The sequence below is a fragment of the Canis aureus genome, chromosome 33, assembly GCF_053574225.1.
Source record: "Canis aureus isolate CA01 chromosome 33, VMU_Caureus_v.1.0, whole genome shotgun sequence".
Lineage (NCBI taxonomy): Eukaryota > Metazoa > Chordata > Mammalia > Carnivora > Canidae > Canis > Canis aureus.
Window position 1 is genome coordinate 36,995,264 of NC_135643.1, and position 21,579 is coordinate 37,016,842.

The 21,579-nt window shown below is 34.8% G+C and overlaps 1 long non-coding RNA gene across 1 annotated transcript in view; it reads left to right on the plus strand.

The window, feature by feature from the left end:
• The window catches only part of LOC144304273 (uncharacterized), a 32,407-nt gene extending 16,986 nt beyond the window's left edge, over nt 1–15,421 (plus strand). The window contains exons 3-4 of the long non-coding RNA XR_013371195.1: nt 9,905–10,023; nt 14,693–15,421. This is a non-coding gene — a long non-coding RNA (uncharacterized LOC144304273). The remainder of the gene's footprint in view (nt 1–9,904; nt 10,024–14,692) is intronic.
• The last annotated feature ends 6,158 nt before the right edge of the window (nt 15,422–21,579 follow it).

The following is a 21,579-nucleotide window of genomic DNA, read 5'->3' on the forward strand; positions in this document are numbered from 1 at the left end:
CTATTTTAATAGGGTTTTTTGCTCCATCTTTCATTTTATAATTATAATAAAAATTTTATTTATGTAGCAAGGTAGAGAAAATCAGAAGTGGTGCCATATATGAACTTTTCTATTCTGTGTTTTATAAAAATTAGCAGTTGAAGATTTTTAATGTTCTAATATAAGTATTTCTTGCATCCTATTTTAATTAGATAAGAATGATAGCATGCTTTCAAATACATTCTAAAGAACCATGAGGAGCTCTTCATTTTATCATTTCCATCAGCTTTGTACTACCTCACGTTGTATTATTTCTAAACCTCAAACATACAAAATGTACTTATTTTCTCCATCTCTTTTCATGTTAGAATGTAGTTTCCAGCTTCAGGTGAAGGAGGGCAATAATGCACTTACTGGAGAGGAGCTTACAGGAGGGAAAACTGAATTCTCTTCTACATTTCTTCTCACAAGTTTAGTTCTCATCACTAAATTCCAGTGGACATGACTTTTTAATAATTTATTCCATAATGATCAATAGTTTTCTTTTTAAGAAAGATTTATTTGTTTATTTGAGAGAGAGAGAGAGAGAGAGACAGGGAGGGGCAGAGGGAGAGAAATTTCATCAGACTCTATGCTCAGTACAGAGCTCTACACAGTGCTGGATCTCACAACCCTGAGATCATGACCTGAGCTGAAACTATGTGTCCGAGATGTGCCACTCAGGTGCCCTAGTGATCAATAATTTTCTAAGTTAAAGATTCAATTCCTTCCTTAAATTCAATCTACTTCAGTAAATTGAAAAAATTGTAGATGTTCATTTTTTTCCCAGGACATACAGGATTTTCCATGATATCTTATATTACTGGTCTTGTCAAAGCACTATGTCCACTCTTAGCTCTCTTTCTTCTGAACTGTGTAACTCTCTAGCTCTTTGTAAATATATGGGTAATTACATGACTAGAAACATATTGTTTAAATATAATGAGTGGATTATATTAGAGATAAATTTTCTGAGATGGAAAGAATAATAAATGTTTAGGCACTTAGAATACTTAATTATTATAAAATATATATGGATTAAGTATTATAATAATAAGCATGTTAATATAAACTAAACACATTGTAAATGTTGTTCCTTTTAAAAATATATGTTAAAATAATTTTTTAAAAGTTAGTTTGGGATGTTAAGTACCTAAAGATAGACTCAAAATTAATTACATGTAAGAATCAACTTTGATAGATGATTATATGTATCATTTTCTGAAAACCTTTTTATCAATCATATTTTGAGTCCTTGAGTATATTATAGACAAACTAATATTTTAAATAATTGATTACTTCTTAAAAGAGAATACTGACTTTATATACATGTAAGGTTTTTTGGCACAGTAGAACTAGCTCAAAAAATAAAAAAAAATAATAAAGAACAGCAACTTACTATGTATATGCATTTGCGTTAAAGATGATCATTTGTTATAATTTTATGTATGGAATTAAAATATCAGTATGGAATGGAATTCACTTCTTTAAGAGAGAGCACTGTAAAAAAAAATTAAAAAAAATAAAAAAAAATAAAAATAAAAGAGAGAGCACTGTACTTTACACTTAACAGATGAACTTGACATATGAAATTAACATTTAATAAACATAATTATAATTTAATTTTGAATGGTTTATGCATTATAATAAAATTGATTAAATGCATAATTATCAGAATGTAACAATTTTGAGCATGAGAATACTACAACACAAAAAATGTATAGAATATAGATTAATCAGTTAATTATTTTAATATCTGTACTTTATAGAACAATATTCTATCATTTTGAATAATATAAGAAATTGTATAGACCTTTGAATTCCATGAATTTATGGTATATTGCATAATATGTATGAACCAACCATTTCTTTAGAGTTGGTAAATATCTCTTTGCTGAATTAAAATAATTTTCCAAAAGAGTAAAAATAACTTAAAAATCATATGTAAACATTCCTAGGTACTGAGTTTATTGCTTCCCACCACAAGCAGATAGAATAATTACACAAGTGAGAATAAAATATAATGGGAAGAAATCTAGACAGAAAGACAGAGAATCTTCATTCTAAAGTATTGCCAGTAATTTACGATGTGAATTTGACTGAGTTTTTAAATTTGCTTTACAGTACTTTATTCTTTACTGAATTACTTTTTTATTTGCTTATCTTATTTTTCCACACTGGAGTTTGCGTTTTTTGGTACTGATTATTAAATATGCTAAAGCTTTCCCAGCCTTCAATATATTTTTCATTACAAAATATAATTTCTATGGTCTATAGAGCCTATTCCAAATGTAAATGCGTATGAGAATGCAAAGCACATACTTGCATTTTATTTTTATTTTTAAAAAAGATTTTAGTTATTTATTCATGGGAGACACAGAGAGAGAGGCAGAGACATAGGCAGAGGGAGAAGCAGGCTCCATGCAGAAGCCTGATGTGGGACTTGATCCCAGGACTCCAGGTTCATGCCCTAAGCCAAAGGCAGATGCTTAACCACTGAGCCACCTAGGCATCCCTATTTTTAATTTTAAATTCAAATTTAATTTTATAATGTTTTCAAAATATAATTATTTAATACAGGTAGTTAAATGCATTTGCATGTTTTGAGAAGGATGAGGTCTTCTGCAGGGCAATTTAGACCATTAAGACAGGTCCATAACTTAGAAAAAATATTGGTATTTAGTTCATTATATGCATAATTCTAACACAAAAGAATAGTGTTAGAATACAATGAGTGGAAATGTTTTTATCTGGAGTAATATAGATGTTTTGACCTAAATAACAGTATAAGCTATTGGATTTAAAAGTTATTGGGGAGTTTTGCAGCATAGAGTGCTAATATCGACTTCTGAGAAAATGTTGTCATGAAGTGCATAAATAGATACTATGAACATAGATAGAAGATAAATGAGATTTCATGACCACACAGGCACATGGGGACATAAAAAGGATATTATTTTCTGGGTAAATACCTAGTAGTTAAATTGCTGGATCATAGGGTATTTCTATTTTTAACTTTCTGAGGAACCTCCATACTCTTTTCCAGAGTGGCTGCACCAGTTTGCATTTCCACCAACAGTTCAGGGGTGTTCTCCTTTTTCCATATCTTTGTTGTTTCTTGTGTTGTTGACAGCCATTCTGACAGGTGTGAGGTGACATCTCACGGTAGTTTTGATTTGCATTTCCCTGATGATGAGTGATTTTGAGCATCGTTTCATGTATCTGTTGGCCATCTGTAAGTCTTCTTTGGAAAAATGTCTATTCATGTCTTTTGACCATTTGTAATTGGATTATTCATTTTTGAGGTCTTGAATTTTATAAGTTCCTTATATATTCTGGATATGAACCCTTTACCAAATATAACTTTTGCAAATATCTTCTCCCATTCTTAAGCCACCTTTCAGTTTTGTTGATTGTTTCCTTCACTGTCAGAAGCTTTTGATCTTGATGAAGAACCAACTGTTTATTTTTGCTTTTGCTTCCCTTGCCTCAGTAGGTATATTTAGTAAGAAGTTGCTACACCCGATGTGGAACAGGCTATTGCCTGTGTCCTCCAGGATTTGAATGGTTTCCTGTCTCACATTTAGGTATTTCATTCATTTTGAATGTATTTTTGTGTGTGGAGTAAGGAAGAGATCCAGTGTTACTCTTTTGCATGTTGCTGCCCCATTCCACAACACCATTTGTTGAAGAGACTTTTTTTCCATTTGGTATTCTTCCCTGCATTGTAGAAGAGCAATTGACCATAGAGTTGTGGGTTCATCTCTGGATTTTCTATTCTGTTCCATTGATCTGTTCCATGTATCTGTTTTTTTTTTTGTTTGTTTGTTTTGTTTTTTGTTTTGTTTTGTTTTGTGCCAGTACCATACTGTCTTAATGATTACAGCTTTGTAATATAGCTTGAAGTCTGGAATTGTGATGCCTCCAGCTTTACTTTTCTTTTCCAAGGTTGCTTTGACTATTTAGCATCTTTTGCTAGATATTTACTCAAGTAATACAAAAATACTAATAATTTAAAGAGATACATGCATTTGAATGTTTGTAGAAGCATTATCTACAATAGCCAAATTATGGAAACAGCTCAAATGTCCATCACCTGATGAATGGATTAAGATCTGATATACGGACACCTAGGTGGCTCAGTGGTTGAGTGTCTGTCTTTGGCTCAGGGTATGATCCCAGGATCCTGGAATCAAATCCTGCATCAGACTACTCACAGGGACCCTGCTTCTCCCTCTGCCTCTCTCTCTGTATCTCTCATAAATAAATAAATAAAATCTTTTTTTAAAAAAAAGATGTGGTATATATACAAAAGAATATTACTCAGACATTAAAAAGAACGAAGTCTTATCATTTGCAATGATGTGGATGGAGCTAGAAAGTATTATCCTTAGCAAAATAAGCCAGTCAGAGAAACACAAATACCATATGATTTCAATCATATGTGGAATTTAAGAAACAAAACAAACAAGCATAAAGTAAAATAAACAAAAACAAAAAAAGAGAGAATGAGTAAGAGGCAAACCTAGAAACAGACTCAACTGTAGAGATTAAACATATGGTTATCAAAGGGGAAGTGGGTGGGGGATGGGTGAAATAGATGATGGAGATTAAAGAGTGCAGGTAATATGATGAGCAGCAGGTGTTGTATGCAAGTGTTGAATTGCTATATTGTATACCTGAAACTAATATTATGTCTTATGTTAACTATTTGAAAGTTAAATAAAAAACTTGAAAAACTTGAAAAGAAGCTAAAAAGGTAAAATTTAATTTAAACAAACAAGAGTATCTTATTCTCTGTAAAAAAAAAAAAAAAAAAAAAAGTTTGGGGATCCCTGGGTGGCGCAGTGGTTTGGCGCCTGCCTTTGGCCCAGGGCGCGATCCTGGAGACCTGGGATCGAGTCCCACGTCGGGCTCCCTGTGCATGGAGCCTGCTTCTCCCTCTGCCTCAGAGGTGTCTCTGCCTCTCTCTCTCTCTCTCTCTCTCTCTCTCTGTGTGACTATCATAAATAAAAAATAAAAAATAAAATTAAAAAAAATAGTTTGAGTTAATTCAAAAATCAAGGATGTGGAAGTGTTGAATCACTATATTGTATACCTGAAACCAATATTACACTATATATTAACTAACTGGAAGTTAAATAAAAACTTAATATGTTTGTTTTTTCTAATAAAGTCTTTCCTTACCAATGTAAAAAGAAAAAAGAAAAAAAAAAAAAAAAAAACAAAGGATCCCTGGGTGGCGCAGCGGTTTAGCACCTGCCTTTGGCCCAGGGCACGATCCTGGAGGCCGGGGATCGAATCCCACGTCAGGCTCCCTGCATGGAGCCTGCTTCTCCCTCTGCCTATGTCTCTGTCTCTCTCTCTCTCTCTCTCTGTGACTATCATGAATAAATAAATAAAATCTTTAAAAAAAAAAAACAAAAAAAACAAAAAAAAAAACAAAAAAAAAAAAACAAAGATGCTGTATCCTCCTTAATGGTGCAATATTGTACATAGAATTCTCTAGTCTTCTGACCTCTTACAAACACCAAGGTGCCCTATCCCATTTGTAACCCCTTTGTGATCCCTTCCCAACTAGCATTTCAGACTAAGGCAACTTCACTAGTTTGTAACAGGAGAAATTTCCAACTAGACTGCCAGGATAAGCAGGGGAAGTTGTTAGATTTTCATTGTTCCCCATTACTGCATATGGTCAATATAGTCTACAGATGGTCACTATAATATTACATCACAGGCTTACAATCTATACCTTACAACTTAGTTATATATAAATGAAACTTCCCCTAAATATCTATCAGAGAACTTGGTGGTTACCAGAGGTGGAAGGTGAGGGAAAAGGGGGAGATGTTGGTCACAGAGCACAAACATCCAGTTAGAAGATGAGTAAATATTAGAGATTTAGTGATAATATAATAATTATATTTAATAATATTGCATTATATACTTGAAAGTTGGTTAAAGTAGATCTTAAATATTCTCCCCACAGAAGAGAAATGGTAATGATGGGTCATGATGCAGATGTTAGCTAATTCTTGGTGGTAATCATTTTGCAATACGTAAATGCAACAAATCAACACTTTGTAAACGTTAAACTTACAGAATGTTAATATACATATATTATCTCAATAAAGCTGAAAAAATTCACCAAATTATAAAAATAAATAAATGTACATATGTATGAATAATAATAATGATAAACTTATATGTGAGACCCCAATTTTTCCAGGAAAACAAATAAAAATTTACTACTGCTAGTCTGTTTCTTCTGTTTTTAGACATAATTATTTTCCAAAAATACCTGTGCCCTTCATTTTTACTTGGGTTACATTTGGACACTGAAGTTTTCAAACCTTTCTGTATTGCCTCATATCACGTTTTTTACTAGACTTCATACTTGGTGCTTCATACATGGTGCTTGTCTTACTTGCTTTTGGTTCTGTAGAGGAACCCAAAACTGCCACATGCTGGAGTCATAAGGACCTTTTAATCTGTGCCCTGATCACTTGAAACCCAAACATCCTCCTGCACACTGGCCTCTCAAACATGTCTCTACCTGCCTCTGTAAGGCCCAGGGATGTCTGGAGCCTTTAACACCGTTTGCCTGCCTGGGATTAGAGAAGCACGTGATTCCACAGCAGAACACATGGCCCATATTCAAATTCTGGCTATTGACTTGCACCACAGAAAGCTCAAATGTCTAGATAATTGAGTAACTCCTCAGGGATACAGATGACATCCTAACATGAGTCTCATCATCTCCAAATCTTGGGTTTAATGAGTTTCATTGCTCTCATGGTAGGAAAACTCTTAGAGCACATCTTCCCTTCTCTACTCTTGGAGCACACCTATACTTAATTATAAAACGTTTTGAATTTTATAATCTAGTCCATCATGCTTGTATTAAATTCTGTAGTCTTTGCTTGTTGGGAGAAGAAGCAAAAGTTCTGTAAATCAAAAATGTTATTATTAATCGTCACATTTCTTAACGAAATTGAACTGCTTTTTTTTCTAGGTTACATTCCTCTGCTCTCTATCCAAATAATCAGATTCAAATCTATGTTAATGGTGAAAAGAGTAACAAGAATTACTTAGAATAATAATACATTAAATGTCATTTTAATAAATTTTATTTCTTACTAATTTTTTCTATTGTAATATTTATGAATTATAGATATGTAATGGAATATGTTATCTGCTTGATCGTAATTTTATAGACATACTATGAAATCCAGAATGAAAGCTTCATTCTCAGCCTAGAATTGTAAACCTTCTACAGTTTGTTCTTATCTATCCAGATTAAACTTCAGATGTGTCTCCATCCATCCACTCTGTACCCAGTTCACTATGTGTGGGCTCTGCCTCCTTTGAGTATTACATGGACTTTTATGGGATCCTGGTCTTAATTTAAGCATGTCACTTTACTTAATAATCCCACTTCCACAAATATGTTAGACATTATTTATTTATTTTTTCTTCCAATTTCAATTTTTTGAGGCATAATCAACATATAAAATTTGTTATGTATATACTTTTTTGAAAATGTGCTGACTCTGTCATGTCCAAAGCATCTTCTTGAATTCCTCTCTTTTCTTTTTCTTTTTAAAAAATGTTTATTTACTCATTTAGAGGGAGAGAGAGTGACAAGGAACACACAGAAGGATAGAGAGAGGGAGAAGCAGATTCCCCACTGAGCAAGGAGCCCAAGGCAGGGCTCAATCCCAGGACCCTGAGATCATGACCTGAGCCAAAGGGAGACGCTTAACCAATTGAGCCACCCAGATGCCCTTGTTTTAATTTTATATAAAATGTAATTTATACATTTTGTGTAGTACTGTAATATTGCTTATATAAGATTTTTTTCATGTACCTCTTTTTCCTTTATTTATTTTGAGCTCCAGAAAACTTAGTAGAACTGTAATTTTAAATCTTTTTATGCCCATTTTATTGTTTGGTATATAATCATAATATTTTATGTGTCTACAGACTTTTTTTCTAAGTGGCTATCTCATGTATTATCTCATTTTAATCTTTAAAATATCCTTATGATGTTGAGGAGTGCCTTGATGGCTTACTCATTTAGGCTTCCAACTCTTGGTTTTGGCTCAAGTCATGACCTCAGGATATCATGGGAGTGAGCCCTAGGTAGGGCTCCATGCTAGGTACAGAGTCTGCTGAAGATTCTCTCTCCCTCTGCCTATGTCTCTCCCTTTGCTCACCTATGCACATGTTCATGCTCTCAAATACATACATACATACATACGTACATAAAATCTTTAAAATAATAAAATTAATATCCTCACAATGTTGATACTATATTTATACCATTTTATCTATGATGGAAGAGAAACAGGTAAAATAAATAAGTTGCTGAGCAATATATTGTATATATAGTGGACCTAGGATCCAAAACCAGGCAGTATTATTCTAAGACATATACATGTAAATGATTTACTAAAATACTTTTTAACCAAATGCTTCTGTTATTTAATTTCATAGGTCACTTTTTTTTTTTAAGATTTTATCTATTCATGAGAGACACACAAAGAAAGGCAGAGACATAGGCAGAGGGAGAAGCAGGCTCCCTCCAGGGAGTCTGGTATGGAACTCCATCCTAGGACTGAGGGATCACGACCTGAGCCAAAGGCAGATGCTCAACCACTGGGCCTTCCAGGTGCTCCTCATAGATCATTTTTGCATTAGTGAACTGACGTATGTGTATCTGGAAGGCTTTCTATAAGACGTAGTTAGCAAATATAATTGGGTCAGGCATTGTGCGAGGAAGTCCGTACATAATATGGGAGACATTATTTTGCAAGAGTTAAGAGTCTAGTTGGGGACATTAGTCACTGAGACAAGTAATTATGATTTTTTTTTCAGAATTATGTAAGGGGAAGGAGAATTTTCTAATACTTCCTGGAGAAAATGGACATTTATGCTAAGAAGTAGATGATAAGATAAGAGGTAGAGGAATCAACATGGGATAGATTTAAAAGAAAAAGGAGTTTGAAGCAGAAATAATAGCTGTGTGAGATAAATTACAGGCAATAAAGACCATGAAATGCCCTGAACATTGAATAAAATTAGCTTAACTGGAACAAAGCAATTGATTAAGTAAGCTGATGATGAGGCAGGAGGAGAAAGGAATAGAGTTGAATGTAGAGGCAGTGGAGAATGAGAAATTTAAAATGTGATATTGGGAAACATTATGTTTTGTATTATTTTGTGTTTTTCTTTAATTAGAGTAAATACACTTAACATAAATTCTGGTTGTGGAAGCTGATTGTGAAAAAGAAATAACAGATTATCTAAGTCTGGAGAAGTGAGTAGATGTTTGAAAGGAAAATAAATGATGGATGTTTTTCTAGAAAGTTAAATCAGTATCCACAAAGCTACATAATTATGGATGGATATTAGAATTTAGAAATTATTCTCCGTAGTATATTGGAAAGAAGGGAATGAAATTGAGATTGGGTTTCAGTTACAGCCAACCTTTCGAGGGGCACAACATGTCCAATCTTTAAGATTGCTTTGTCTCTAAAAAGCAACGTAAAAAAATGTGTGGTATCTTTTAGAATGTCATATTATGCATCTGTTCATAATTATAAATATATATAATTACTTATAAAATATATTATAAATACTATATATATATATTTGTTACTTGCAAGATCAATTTTCTATCTTTATTTCTCAGAATCTGGTCAAATATACCCGGTTTTAGATAAGCTCACTATATCTCAATCTTTTCATTTGTTTGTGTTTGTGTGTGGGTTCATCTTTCTTACTTTCTCTCACTTTCTCTTTTATAACGAAGTTTGCTGACAGAAATGGTAAATTGACATAGAATATCATTACTAACACTTTCGTTGACTGAACATTTCAGGTTTTTGTTGCGGGTAAGAAAAAGTGTGATGCAAAGTATCATCATATGATGTTTATCACAGAGAAGGTCTTACTCATCCCACTATTTTCACAAGGAATCATCCTTTGAAAAAATTCAGGGTAAGTATTTGCAGTGATTCCTCATCTTAAAAGCAAAACAAAACAAAATATACATAAAGCAGAACAAAAATAGATAGAACTCAATCTCAAAAGACAAAGGATTTTCTCCATTCTCACATGAAGAATCTCTAGGTTCGAATTCAGTTAATATCTCTCCTGTTACCTCTTTTCACCACTATGATTATTTTGTTGTTCACTATGACATAATGTCAAGGTGTTGGTTGGATGTTAGTTTCAATTATAACTTTTTGTGTATTTATTAAGTGAAAGAAAACGAACATTCTTTTCTCATATTTTCACACACACACACACACACACACACACACACACACACACCAGACAGAAGAGAGACCTGTTTTGCTTGTTATTTCTGTTCATGTTTGGATACAAAAGAATTAGCCATGAAAATAACTTACATAAAGTTACTAATATCATTAAATCAGCCATGCTATGACAAGACTCTTACTTCTCTCCAACTTTGCATTAACCAAAACAAATACATTATTTTGATAATATTACCAATAAGTTTATATTACACTAGAGTGCCCATGAGAGAGGTTCTCTCATCAGCAAATCAAAAGATATTCTGAACTATTTTCCCTCATTTTCTCATATAGCTTGATTGTAAATAGTTCCACTGATATTATCATGACTTCTCCTCTATTGTTATTATTTTCCTCCTGAGGTGCTGGCCCTGTCCTTCCTTTCATTTTATTCACAGGGTGGCTTCATCAGACATTTCACCAGGTCTATTTTTTACAGCCCATGATTCCTCTTTATTTTTTGACACAATTTGATTGTTGATTCCATTCTATACACACTTCAGTGTGAAGTATACTCATTTCCAGTGAGTACATCTCTATTATAGAGCATTATTTATCAAATTATACTCATTTTATTCTTATATACTATCATAGAGTTTTCTAATTTGCAATTTTAATACTAAAGAATAGAATGCATGCTGAACAGGTAGCTTAATCTTTATGCATTTTTTCCTTTCTGGAAATCTTTTGTAAAGCTTATATTTCCTTGATGGGTTGTTATTATTCCTCTAAATGGTAAGTCACTCTAAGTGACACTGAGGCACAGAGGAATAGAATAATGTCTCATTCAGATAGTAGGTGACTCAAATAATTCGCTATGGGTAGCTATAACATCTCAAAGTGCACTCACTCACTCACTCACTACTGCACTCACAGCCCTCACCAAAACTAAAAATTAAAATTTTATTTTTAATTTTTGTTACCTCAAAAAATAATTAGTTTTTTCTCACCTGATTATGATGTGATAAGATGTTACACTAAATAAAATATTACAAGTAAAATCAAATATTGTAAATGCAAATCTTTAGCATATCATTTACCAGCCATATAATTCTGAAAATACATTTACTCTAAGTGTCTGTACCTTCATGACTGAAACAGGAAAAGAACATATGATACTCATAAAATCCCCAGATGTGTGCAATGATACCTGAAAGCAGAGCATTTTAGTTTGCATAAACAAATTCAAAAGCTCAGGGTTTTTTTCTTTTTCAGGTTTTTATTTAAATTACAGTTAGTTAACATACAGTGTAATATTAGTTTCAGGTGTACAATTTACTGATTCATCACTTTCATACAACACCCAGTGCTCATAACAAATACCTTCCTTAATACCCATCACCCATGTAGTCACCTCCCCTGATCAACCCTCGGTTTGTTCTCTGTAGTTAAGAGTGGTTTGCCTCTCTTGTTTTTCTCCCTATGTTCATCTGTTTGTTTTTTGTTTGTTTGTTTTTTCTTAAATTCCATACATGAGTGAAATTATTTGGTATTTCTCTCTCTCCATCTAACTTATTTCACTTAGGATAATACTCTAACAGAGCTCAATATTAAGCAGAAGTATGTTGAACTATGGGAACTTTATTTCTAGAAAATTCTAGTGTTTACATTCAAAATCTCAAGACATTCTTTAAGCACAATTGGTTTATATTTTACTTGATGTATATGCAGCTTCAGTCCTAGAATTGATTTTTCTTTTTTAATATCTGGGCCAGTGATACAGCCTAAGTAATTTAGAATTGCCTAAGAAGCTGGTTAAAATTATTCATGCTAGATTCATTGTCAGGGATTGTGTGAGTAGGACTGGAGTGCAATCGACATTTGAATGTATAACAGGATCCCCCAGACAATCCTGAAGCACAGTTTGAAAAGTAGTGCTCTGTATGAATCACCTCACCTTCCTGAGCTCCCATTCCTAATCCTCACAGAAGAGATAGTATGATCCACTGGCAGTCACTGATTTTTTTTTAAATTTCTTAAGGATCTACAAAACTGATCTAATACCAAAAAAGTTGTGAAAATACTAGAAATTTAAAAATAAAAAAATATTTTTTCTTATATTTACAACATTTTTGAATTCTACTGTAGAACTTTCAAACTAAAAACAAATTTAAGTATTTCAGTTAACTCAAAGATTTAAAAGGATTGGTTATTTATTCAAATATGAGCTATTTGAGAAAGTTCTATGTGTTCTTGAAATCAAAATATTTTAAAGTTGTTTTCTTAATAATGTATTACAACCTGATGAGAGGAGTTAGGAAGTATTTATCAGCAACCATCATTGGAGATTATTAACATGGACAGAAGGGTTTTTTCATTCCCTGAAATAATGAACCTCACATTTATAAGAGCAGTGGTAATACAGACACTCTAGAAATTGGAGGTCTATCCAGCTATAAGAGGACCATTTATTTTCGGCCATATGTGATAACAAAATAAGTGTGAAAAAAAACTTTTCGAGAATTGAAAATAGTTTACAATCAATAAAATGTAATATGTTACATGTGACACAGAAAAATCACATGTGACACAGAAGAAACAGCATGGTATTATGCCAGTAATGATTTCATTTTGATGCATTTATTGTTCACATTTATGAAGGTATGTAATATTCTATTTTAAATTTGTATTAGGAATTAGAGAATAAAATTAAATTTATTTGATAGCCAGAGGATCAAGGTAAACAATGATTTATCATATTTGCACCTATCTTATTTAGATTGTTTCAGATTAAGTGTAAAAAATTGACACCAATATTCTCCTGTAAGCATAGACTTTGAATAAAATGTCTCTAGACCATCAAGACAGATTTCAGGTTCTAGGTTTGGTATAGAACAAAAGTATGGTCTGAGAATAAGTTTGTTTTTAAAACTTGAAAATGTCTCGGGATGCCTGGGTGGCTCAACGGTTGAGCATCTGCCTTCAGCTCAGGGTGTGATCCCGGGATCCTGGGTTCGAGTCCCACATCAGACTGCCTGCATGGAGCTGACTTCTTCCTCTGCCCATGTCTCTACCTCTCTCTCTGTGTGTCTCTCATGAATAAATAAATAAAAATTTAAAAAAATAACTGTCTCTAACTTTTGAACATACGGAATACTATTATAAGAACTTGTCCTTTACACTAATTTCAACATTTGTGTTATTCTTGGTCATTTTAATTTGACTGACTCCCTCCACATCATGAATTACATTGTCCTACTTCTTGGCATATTTAGTAATTTTTTTGGCATATTTAGTAATTTTTATTGCATTTTAAAATCTATAATATTAGCATTTCAGTAATTTTAAAGCAGAGATTTCAAGTGGCAAAACTTCTCTGTTATCCCTTTTACCTTTTAGAATGTTGAAGTGCATGTCTCTTTAAATTTCTCTTAAATTACAAGTAACCATCTTACCCATCAAAATTAAAACCCCCATATTTCTAGAAGTAATAAGTTTTGGAAATAATTTTTGATCACTAAGGAATATTATGATGCAAATTTAAGTAGATAACTGACAGTATATGAACGTTATCAAGTACTCTATATAATTAAATTTAAGATTAACTTCTTTCTTGATTTCTTATATATTATTGTTAGTTGTTAGCGGATTTCTCATTATGTTTTTCTTTTTAAATTGTACTTTCGTTGCTATTAAGTAGCATTATAAAATATCGCAGCATGATTTTTATTATTTCAAAAACTGCATATTATTTAAAAACAAAAGTCTTTCTAAAGGTTTTAGGCTCTAAAGTAAAATTTTGTGTGTGTCATTTCTTATACAGAATAGGTCTAAAGGGGGGGTGTACCCAAAGAACTATCAGCTGAAATTTGCTTTTCATACTAATGTGGCTTTTGAAGATAATTATATAAAATATTCCATAATTTGAATTTAACTTGAAACGCTAATCTTTAGGAGATCAAAAGATCTGTACTGTTTTAGTTTCAAAGAACACCACATGCAAATCAAGTGTTACATGTGCAAACACTTCTTCACAACAAGTAACACCATCACTCATATTTACCACTTTCCAGCCTGTAGATTAAAGAAATTCTGTTGGGTAAGACACTGTTATTCTTCAAGGAAATGTCACGACAGCCAATTTGAAATGAGAATAATCTGAGAAGGAAATAAAACAACTTTGTAAGGGATATCTTACTTACCACTGTAGCACAAACTGTCTAGTTATTCACTGAACCCATGTCCGTTTCCTTAGACAAACTAGCTATACCTTCCTTGCTGTTAAGCATAAGCATATGAGTGATGTTTGGCCAATTAAATGCAGGAGGAAGGGATGGGCTATACTTTAGGGGTGTTGTTTATAAAAATCTCTTGTGTAAATCTTTATCTTTTATCTTATTTTCTAGGTAGATGTAGATCCTCACACTCTAATGAAAACCACAGGTTGGATATGTCAGCACTTCCATACAACTGTGTCACAGCTGGCTGGATCTTTACTGAAGCAAAAAATAAACCTACATTGTCCTACGTATAGGGAAAGTAGAGTTGTACACGGCAAATGTTTCAGGGAGTTCTCTTCAGATTACCTGGAAAATATAAAAATAGGAAGTGAGATTTCCATCCCATTAAGATTAGCTGCCCTGAACTCTGTTTTCCACAGAATCAAGGGGAGGTGTTACACAAAATTCCAGCTTCATCTCAGAAACTTGTTCCCAGCATCTCTGTAAACAGTTGGATCCAAGAAAAAAAATGTGTTCTTTACTGGTAGGGCTAATATCAAGCTCACCCCATATAAATGGGAAAGCTGAGGATGAGATCCTTTACAAGGAACAAAGCCTGACAGTACATTCATCTGAGTCCTGGCCCAAGCATGCCTTCTTGCAGGATGACTAGAGGATGATACATTCACCCACTGACCCTTCTGCCCAAGAGTATCAGCCTGTGAGAAATGATGCTAGGGTTTAGACAAAGCCATTTTTTGACATTGTGCCCCTGTGGTTTCAGTCTTTATAACGGCATTGCCTTTAACAATACATTGTGATGAGAAGAAATCATTTTTTCTCTCACTTAGTCATTCAGCAGAGTGGTTTGGAGTGTACATAATTCATTGTTTATACTAATTATGATTTTCTTTTTGTTACCAATTTCTTATATTTATACTTATATTTATAGGTATTTTGCATGCAAGCATTGCATTTCTGTTTTTGACTTTTTATTGATTTTAGAAAATTGTTTTACTTGAATATATCAAATATTCTAAAGATTAAAAAATGTATCAAATGCTCCCAATTGTATATTAATTCATTGTTACGTGCATATTACTTACATGTAACATTTATTAGCTCCAAAACATGAATAAGCTATAAGATAGGTAATTCAAATATGCAAACAGGAAATAAGGGATATATAAAGGTCAAAAGTAGATCTCAGACTAAATAAGAAGGAAACACATTAAATAAATATTGTGGATTAAATTATTTTGTCATACATTGTCAAAAATAACCACAGAACTAAAAAAAAATCATTCTTTTCAATTCTCTTATATTTAAGTGACATATATACCTAGTTTCAATCCACTTACACATTTTTAAGGAATTTTTTTTTCCTGCATCATGGGGCTCCAGGCAGTACCTTAGTGTAGGTGGAAAAGCTAACCACTTTCTCATTTTCCCAAATTAGTTTGACCTATTTCTCAACCTAAATTTCTATTTATTATTAAAAATGATGCAGATATTTCAAAAACGCCTCAAAGCTTGGGATGCAGGGCTGGAGGATCCATCAGGTTCAACTCACCTTATATCCACTCCCAATCTCTGAGCACAGCTTCCACCAGGCTCCCAGTCTGCTTTTCCCCTGTGTTGCACTCTACCCACTTTTCACCTATTTCTTTCATGAGATCCAAAGGAAATTTTTCCTTTTCTCAAAATCATAGTAACTAGTTTCTGTAAGTATGCATGTGTGCACAGATGTGTGTATATTGCGTGTGTGTGCACACATTTCTCTATATAGACAAAGGAAAGAATGAATACTGAACATAAAGGATCATAGCAAATCTGAAGGTTTGAGAGCTCAGAGGAAAAATTTAGGGTATTTCTGTACTTTGTGTTCAATGAGGACATGAGTAAAGATTAAAATAAGCCCTTGTGATACATAAGAGTTTTTCTGTAAGAAATGCACACTTATTTTTTTGATATCTTATTTAAATGCTACTTCTTTCATTTTAAGCACAGGAAAAAGAAAATATATTAATTTATAGCAGGGAAAAAAGTTAACTGAGCCAGAAAAAAAAGATATGTATTTATAAATTTCCTATTAAGCTGGAAAGCATGGTATTAAATATTTTTAAGGTCAAAGCACATATTGAAAAAAAGCCACTGCAAATTTTTCTTCTTTGCTCTTATTATCTCATGCAACCTTAAAATGAATGACTCAGAAAAAAACTATTTTGTGTGCTTACTCTTCATTATAGATGATCCTTTTTTCCATGCTTGCCCAGCATTGAGAAATATCTCAAAAATAATTCATTTTACAAGAAATCAATGTTTCCAGATTGGCCATTTTTTAAAGTGGAAAAAATTTCCCACAATCATCAAAGAAAGAAATCACCAAGGAGCAAATATTCAATTATTCATCACTTTAAAAGTTTTAAGCACAAAATATTAGTCTTAGCATTTCCATATAACGCCATTGATTACTTATAGCAAAGTCCAACTCACTTTTGGAGTACTATAAAGACTGAAAAAAGTCTTGTCAGAACAATATTTATTTTCATTGAGTAGCTGTCACTATGTAGTTCTGCAATCACTTTAGTGTATGGAGAATAAACATTTAAGCTAAAAATGTGTATTAGTTTTCCATTGCCACCATAACAAATTACCACAAAGTTGACAGTTTAAAACCACACAAATGCGTTGTCTCACAGTCCCATAGAGTTAGGATTCTATCAAGATGCAGCTGGTCCTCTACTCAGGGCCTCCGAGGGCCAAAGTCAAGGTGTCCATGGCCAGAGCTCTTATCTGGAGGCCCTCGAGGATTTTTCTTCTGGCTCCTGCAGGTTATAGGCAGGCTTCAATTATTCCTTGTGGCTCCCCATTTCCTTGTGGTAGTAGGAAGTACGGAGTACTGAGCTCCCCATTTCCTTGCAGATTGCCAGCAGGGGCTGCCAGCTTCTTTTTTTTTTTTTTTTTTAATTTTTATTTATTTATGATAGTCACAGAGAGAGAGAGAGAGAGAGAGAGGCAGAGACACAGGCAGAGGGAGAAGCAGGCTCCATGCACCGGGAGCCCGACGTGGGATTCGATCCTGGGTCTCCAGGATCACGCCCCGGGCCAAAGGCAGGCGCCAAACCGCTGCGCCACCCGGGGATCCCTGCCAGCTTCTTTCAGCTATTTTTGGCCACCTGCTTTTCTTGTCACTTAGTCCCTTCCTCAAACCAGCAACAGCACTAATGTAACCTCTAATCTCTCATTTCTCCTCTGCTGCCTTTTTTTCTGCCTCCAGCTGGAGAAAATTTTCTGCTTTTAAGAGCTCATGTGGTAAGACTGTACCATATTTGATAACTCAGGACAATCTTTCAATTCTAAAGCAGATGACCCTAAATAAATACAAATGTTTTTGCTTTTTATTATTATATATTCACACACTGCAAAGATTACATAAAGATCTTTGAGGGATCATCTTACCTACTACAGAATGTTAAATTTAATATTTAGAAACATTTTAGTAATTGCTTCTATAGTCTAAGTGAACAGTCTAGTTAAGAAATTGTTCCCTAGTTTTATAATAAAAACCTTCCTATAGAGTGTTTAAGTTTCCCAATAAAGGTTTGAAAATAATACATATGCCAAACTAATTATAATATTTTAATAGCTCTTATGGGGCCATGGTCACTTATGAAGAGCAACTCTTCTGTCAGACATTTGTTTATGGGTTGTTTCTCCTGGGCAATGTTGCCCTAGTGGGATGCCTGGGTGGCTCAGCTGTTGAGCGCATCTGCCTTTGGCTCAGGTCGTGATCCTGGGGTCCTGGGATCGAGTCCCACGTCGGGCTCCCTGAATGGAGCCTGCTTATCCTTCTGTCCGTGTCTCTGCCTCTCTCTCCCTGTCTCTCATGAATAAATAAATAAAACCCTTAAGAAAAAAAGAAAAAAAGCAATGTTGCCTTAACTTGAATTCTTCTAATTCTTTCTCCTGTCCTGGGGAAACATTACATGGATTAGTCCAACTTCTTATCTGATAAGGAAAGTACATATGATAAGGAAAATACATATTTAAAATTTTTGATAGCACATAAGCATCATTATTAAAGGTTTTAACAGCAATGTTAAAAATCTCCTGACTCCATTTTATCTCTACCCCTGCTGCTCCATTAAGATTTTTAAGGTTTTGGCCAAGATCCTTTTAGAAGCACATCTTTCATCACAACCTGATACAGGCAAATATAAGTACTCAGAAATACTCATATCATGTACATATGTAACTGAAACACACATTCCCAAAAGTAACGCTTTTCCTACTTTAATTATTTTTTTATTTTTTAAAAAGATTTATTTATTTATGAGAGAGAGAGAGAGAGAGAGAGAGAGAGGCAGAGACATAGGTGGAGGGAGAAGCAGGCTCCATGCCAGGAGCCCGATGCAGGACTCCATCCCGGGACTCCTGGATCGTGCACCGGGCCAAAGGCAGGTAAGTGCTAAACTGCTGAGCCACCCAGGGATCCCTGCTTTTCCTACTTTTAATATGTAATGTACATTCACTCATTTTCTTTTTTGGTTTTATTCTATTTTACTGCATTTTATTTCACTAAAAATTTTCAAACTGATTTCATGACTTACTAATAAATAGGTAACTACCTGTAGTTTGAAGGAAAAAAAAAAAATCTTCCTTGAACGACTCCAGGCAGGGCAGCCTGGGTGGCTCAGTGGTTTGAGCGCCTGCCTTCATCCCAGGGCATGATCCTGGAATCCTGGGATCGAGTCCTACGTCGGGCTACCTGTATGGAGCCTGCTTCTTCTCCCTCTGCCTGTGTCTCTGCCTCTCTGCCTCTCTCTCTCTCTCTCTGTGTGTGTGTGTGTCTATCATGAATAAATAAATAAAATCTTAAAAAAAAAAAAAGAAAGAAAGAAAGACTCCAGGCAGGGTAAGATATATTCTATCAACTTCTCTCTATTGAAGTGATGATTTTTCAGTAGTTCTCACATAATGGAATATGGAAATAGAATTTACATTTCAGGGCAGCCTGGGTGTCTCAGCGGTTTAGCACTGCCTTCAGCCCAGGGCCTGATCCTGGAGACCCAGGATTGAATCCCACATCAGGCTCCCTGCGTGGAGCCTGCTTCTCCCTCTGCCTGTGCCTCTGCCTCTCTCTCTGAGTCTCTCATGAATAAATAAATAAAATCTTTTTAAAAAATTTTACCTTTCAAAACTGGAGACTTCTCCTCTCTTCTGTTCTGAGCTAATTTTCCAAGAATCACAAATCTCTGCCAGTGTAGCAACATAGATAGAATCCCTCAACATCTTTATGCTAATTAGACACCAAAGGTTCTTGGCTCCCTTAAGACCCTCCCCACAAAGGACTGTTTATTCCAGTATCAATAGGTGCTAAAGCAATGAGCTGTTTCATCCTTACATACCATGAACTGCTATTTCCTTTACTCTTAATACAGCTGCATTTGCACTGCCATCAGCCCAAAGTGTGCTGATAACCCAGTTCAGATTAGCCCAGTGTCCCTCAGGGCCACTTGCCTGAAATTCACTCCAGGGGCCCAATTTTCCTATCAGCCAGAAACCTGGACTCTTAACTTAAATAAGAAATGTCACTTATATGGGAAGCATAAAAAAATGATGAAAGGGATTATAGGGGAAAGGAGAGAAAATGAGTGGGAAAAATCAGAGAGGGTAACAAAACATGAGAGACTCCTAACTAGGAAACGAACATGGGGTAGTGGAAAAGGAGGTAGGTGGCGGGGGATAGGGTAACTGGGTAATGAGCACTGAGGGGGGCACCTAATGGGATGAACACTGGGTATTATACTATATGTTGGCAAATCAAACTCCAACAAAAAATATACATAAAGAAAAAAAGAAATGAATTTACTGGGGCACCTGAGTAGTGCAGTCCTTCAAGCATCAGTCTTGGTTTCTGTCAGGTCATGATCTCAAGCTCCTAGGATCCAGCCCCACATGGATTTGGGTGCTCAGGGCAGTCCGCTGGAGATCATTTCTTCCTCTCTCTCTGCCCCTGTTACTAATACTATGCGTGCTCTCTCTCTCTCTCTGAAGTAAATCAACAAATCTTTAAAAAAAAATGAATTTACTGGGAACAATGTAGATGACTCAGAATCAAGAGGAAAATTTAGTAATCTGGTTTAGAAAGTGAGAAAGAACCAAAGGAAACCAATTTACCTGCACCCCAACCAATGCCACGCCCAAGATCCTAGGACAGGGGCTACTGCTGTCACCGCGGGTGCCACCTCCACGAGGTGGAGGGACAGCCGCAGGTGGACAAGGAACCGTCCTCCCGTGGCGTGCTTTCTTGAACCCTGCTGGAGTCCGTGTTGCCCCAAGTAAAATAAGGCTCAGATCCTGTGCAGTGACATACTGCTTGATGTTTATTTTATTTGAAGCAATTGCTATTTTCTTAATTACACTTTTTTTCTTACATAATTCTTCTGAAATATAATCCTTTGCCTAGTCTTTTTTTTTTAAGATTTTATTTATTTATTCATGGGAGACACACAGAGAGGGGGGTGGGCAGAGACACAGGGAGAAGCAGACTCCAGGCAGGGAGCCTGAGGAGGGACTTGATCCCGGGTCCCCAGGATCAGGCCCTGGGCTGAAGGCAGTGCTAAACCACTGAGCTACCCGGGCTGCCCTTGCCTAGTCTTTATTACAGTCCTCTCTCCCCCCACCTCTCCCTTGGTTAGGATGCATTGTTTTCATGTTAGTCACAATTTACCTTCAAAATGAAAAGGGTGCCAACAAAACTGAGAAGTGTGGAAATGGGGTAGAAGAGTGAGCTGGGGAGCAGGACACTTGCGGAATTTCTCACTGACTCTGCTATAAACTCAACCTCTTTGTTTTCAGGATTCCACAATGACATCTCAGATTTCATATGCTTGTGTGATTTGATAAATTAGAATTTAAATATTTCCCTTCTCCCTTAAATGTGATTATCCAAATGCCTCTTACTGTCTCTCCTTTCATCTCGTGACCGCCAATGTGCAGCCAGCTTGTCATTCTAGCATCGTTCTGACCTTTTCTACATTTTCCCTCACTCTTGAAAGTGTGAGGAT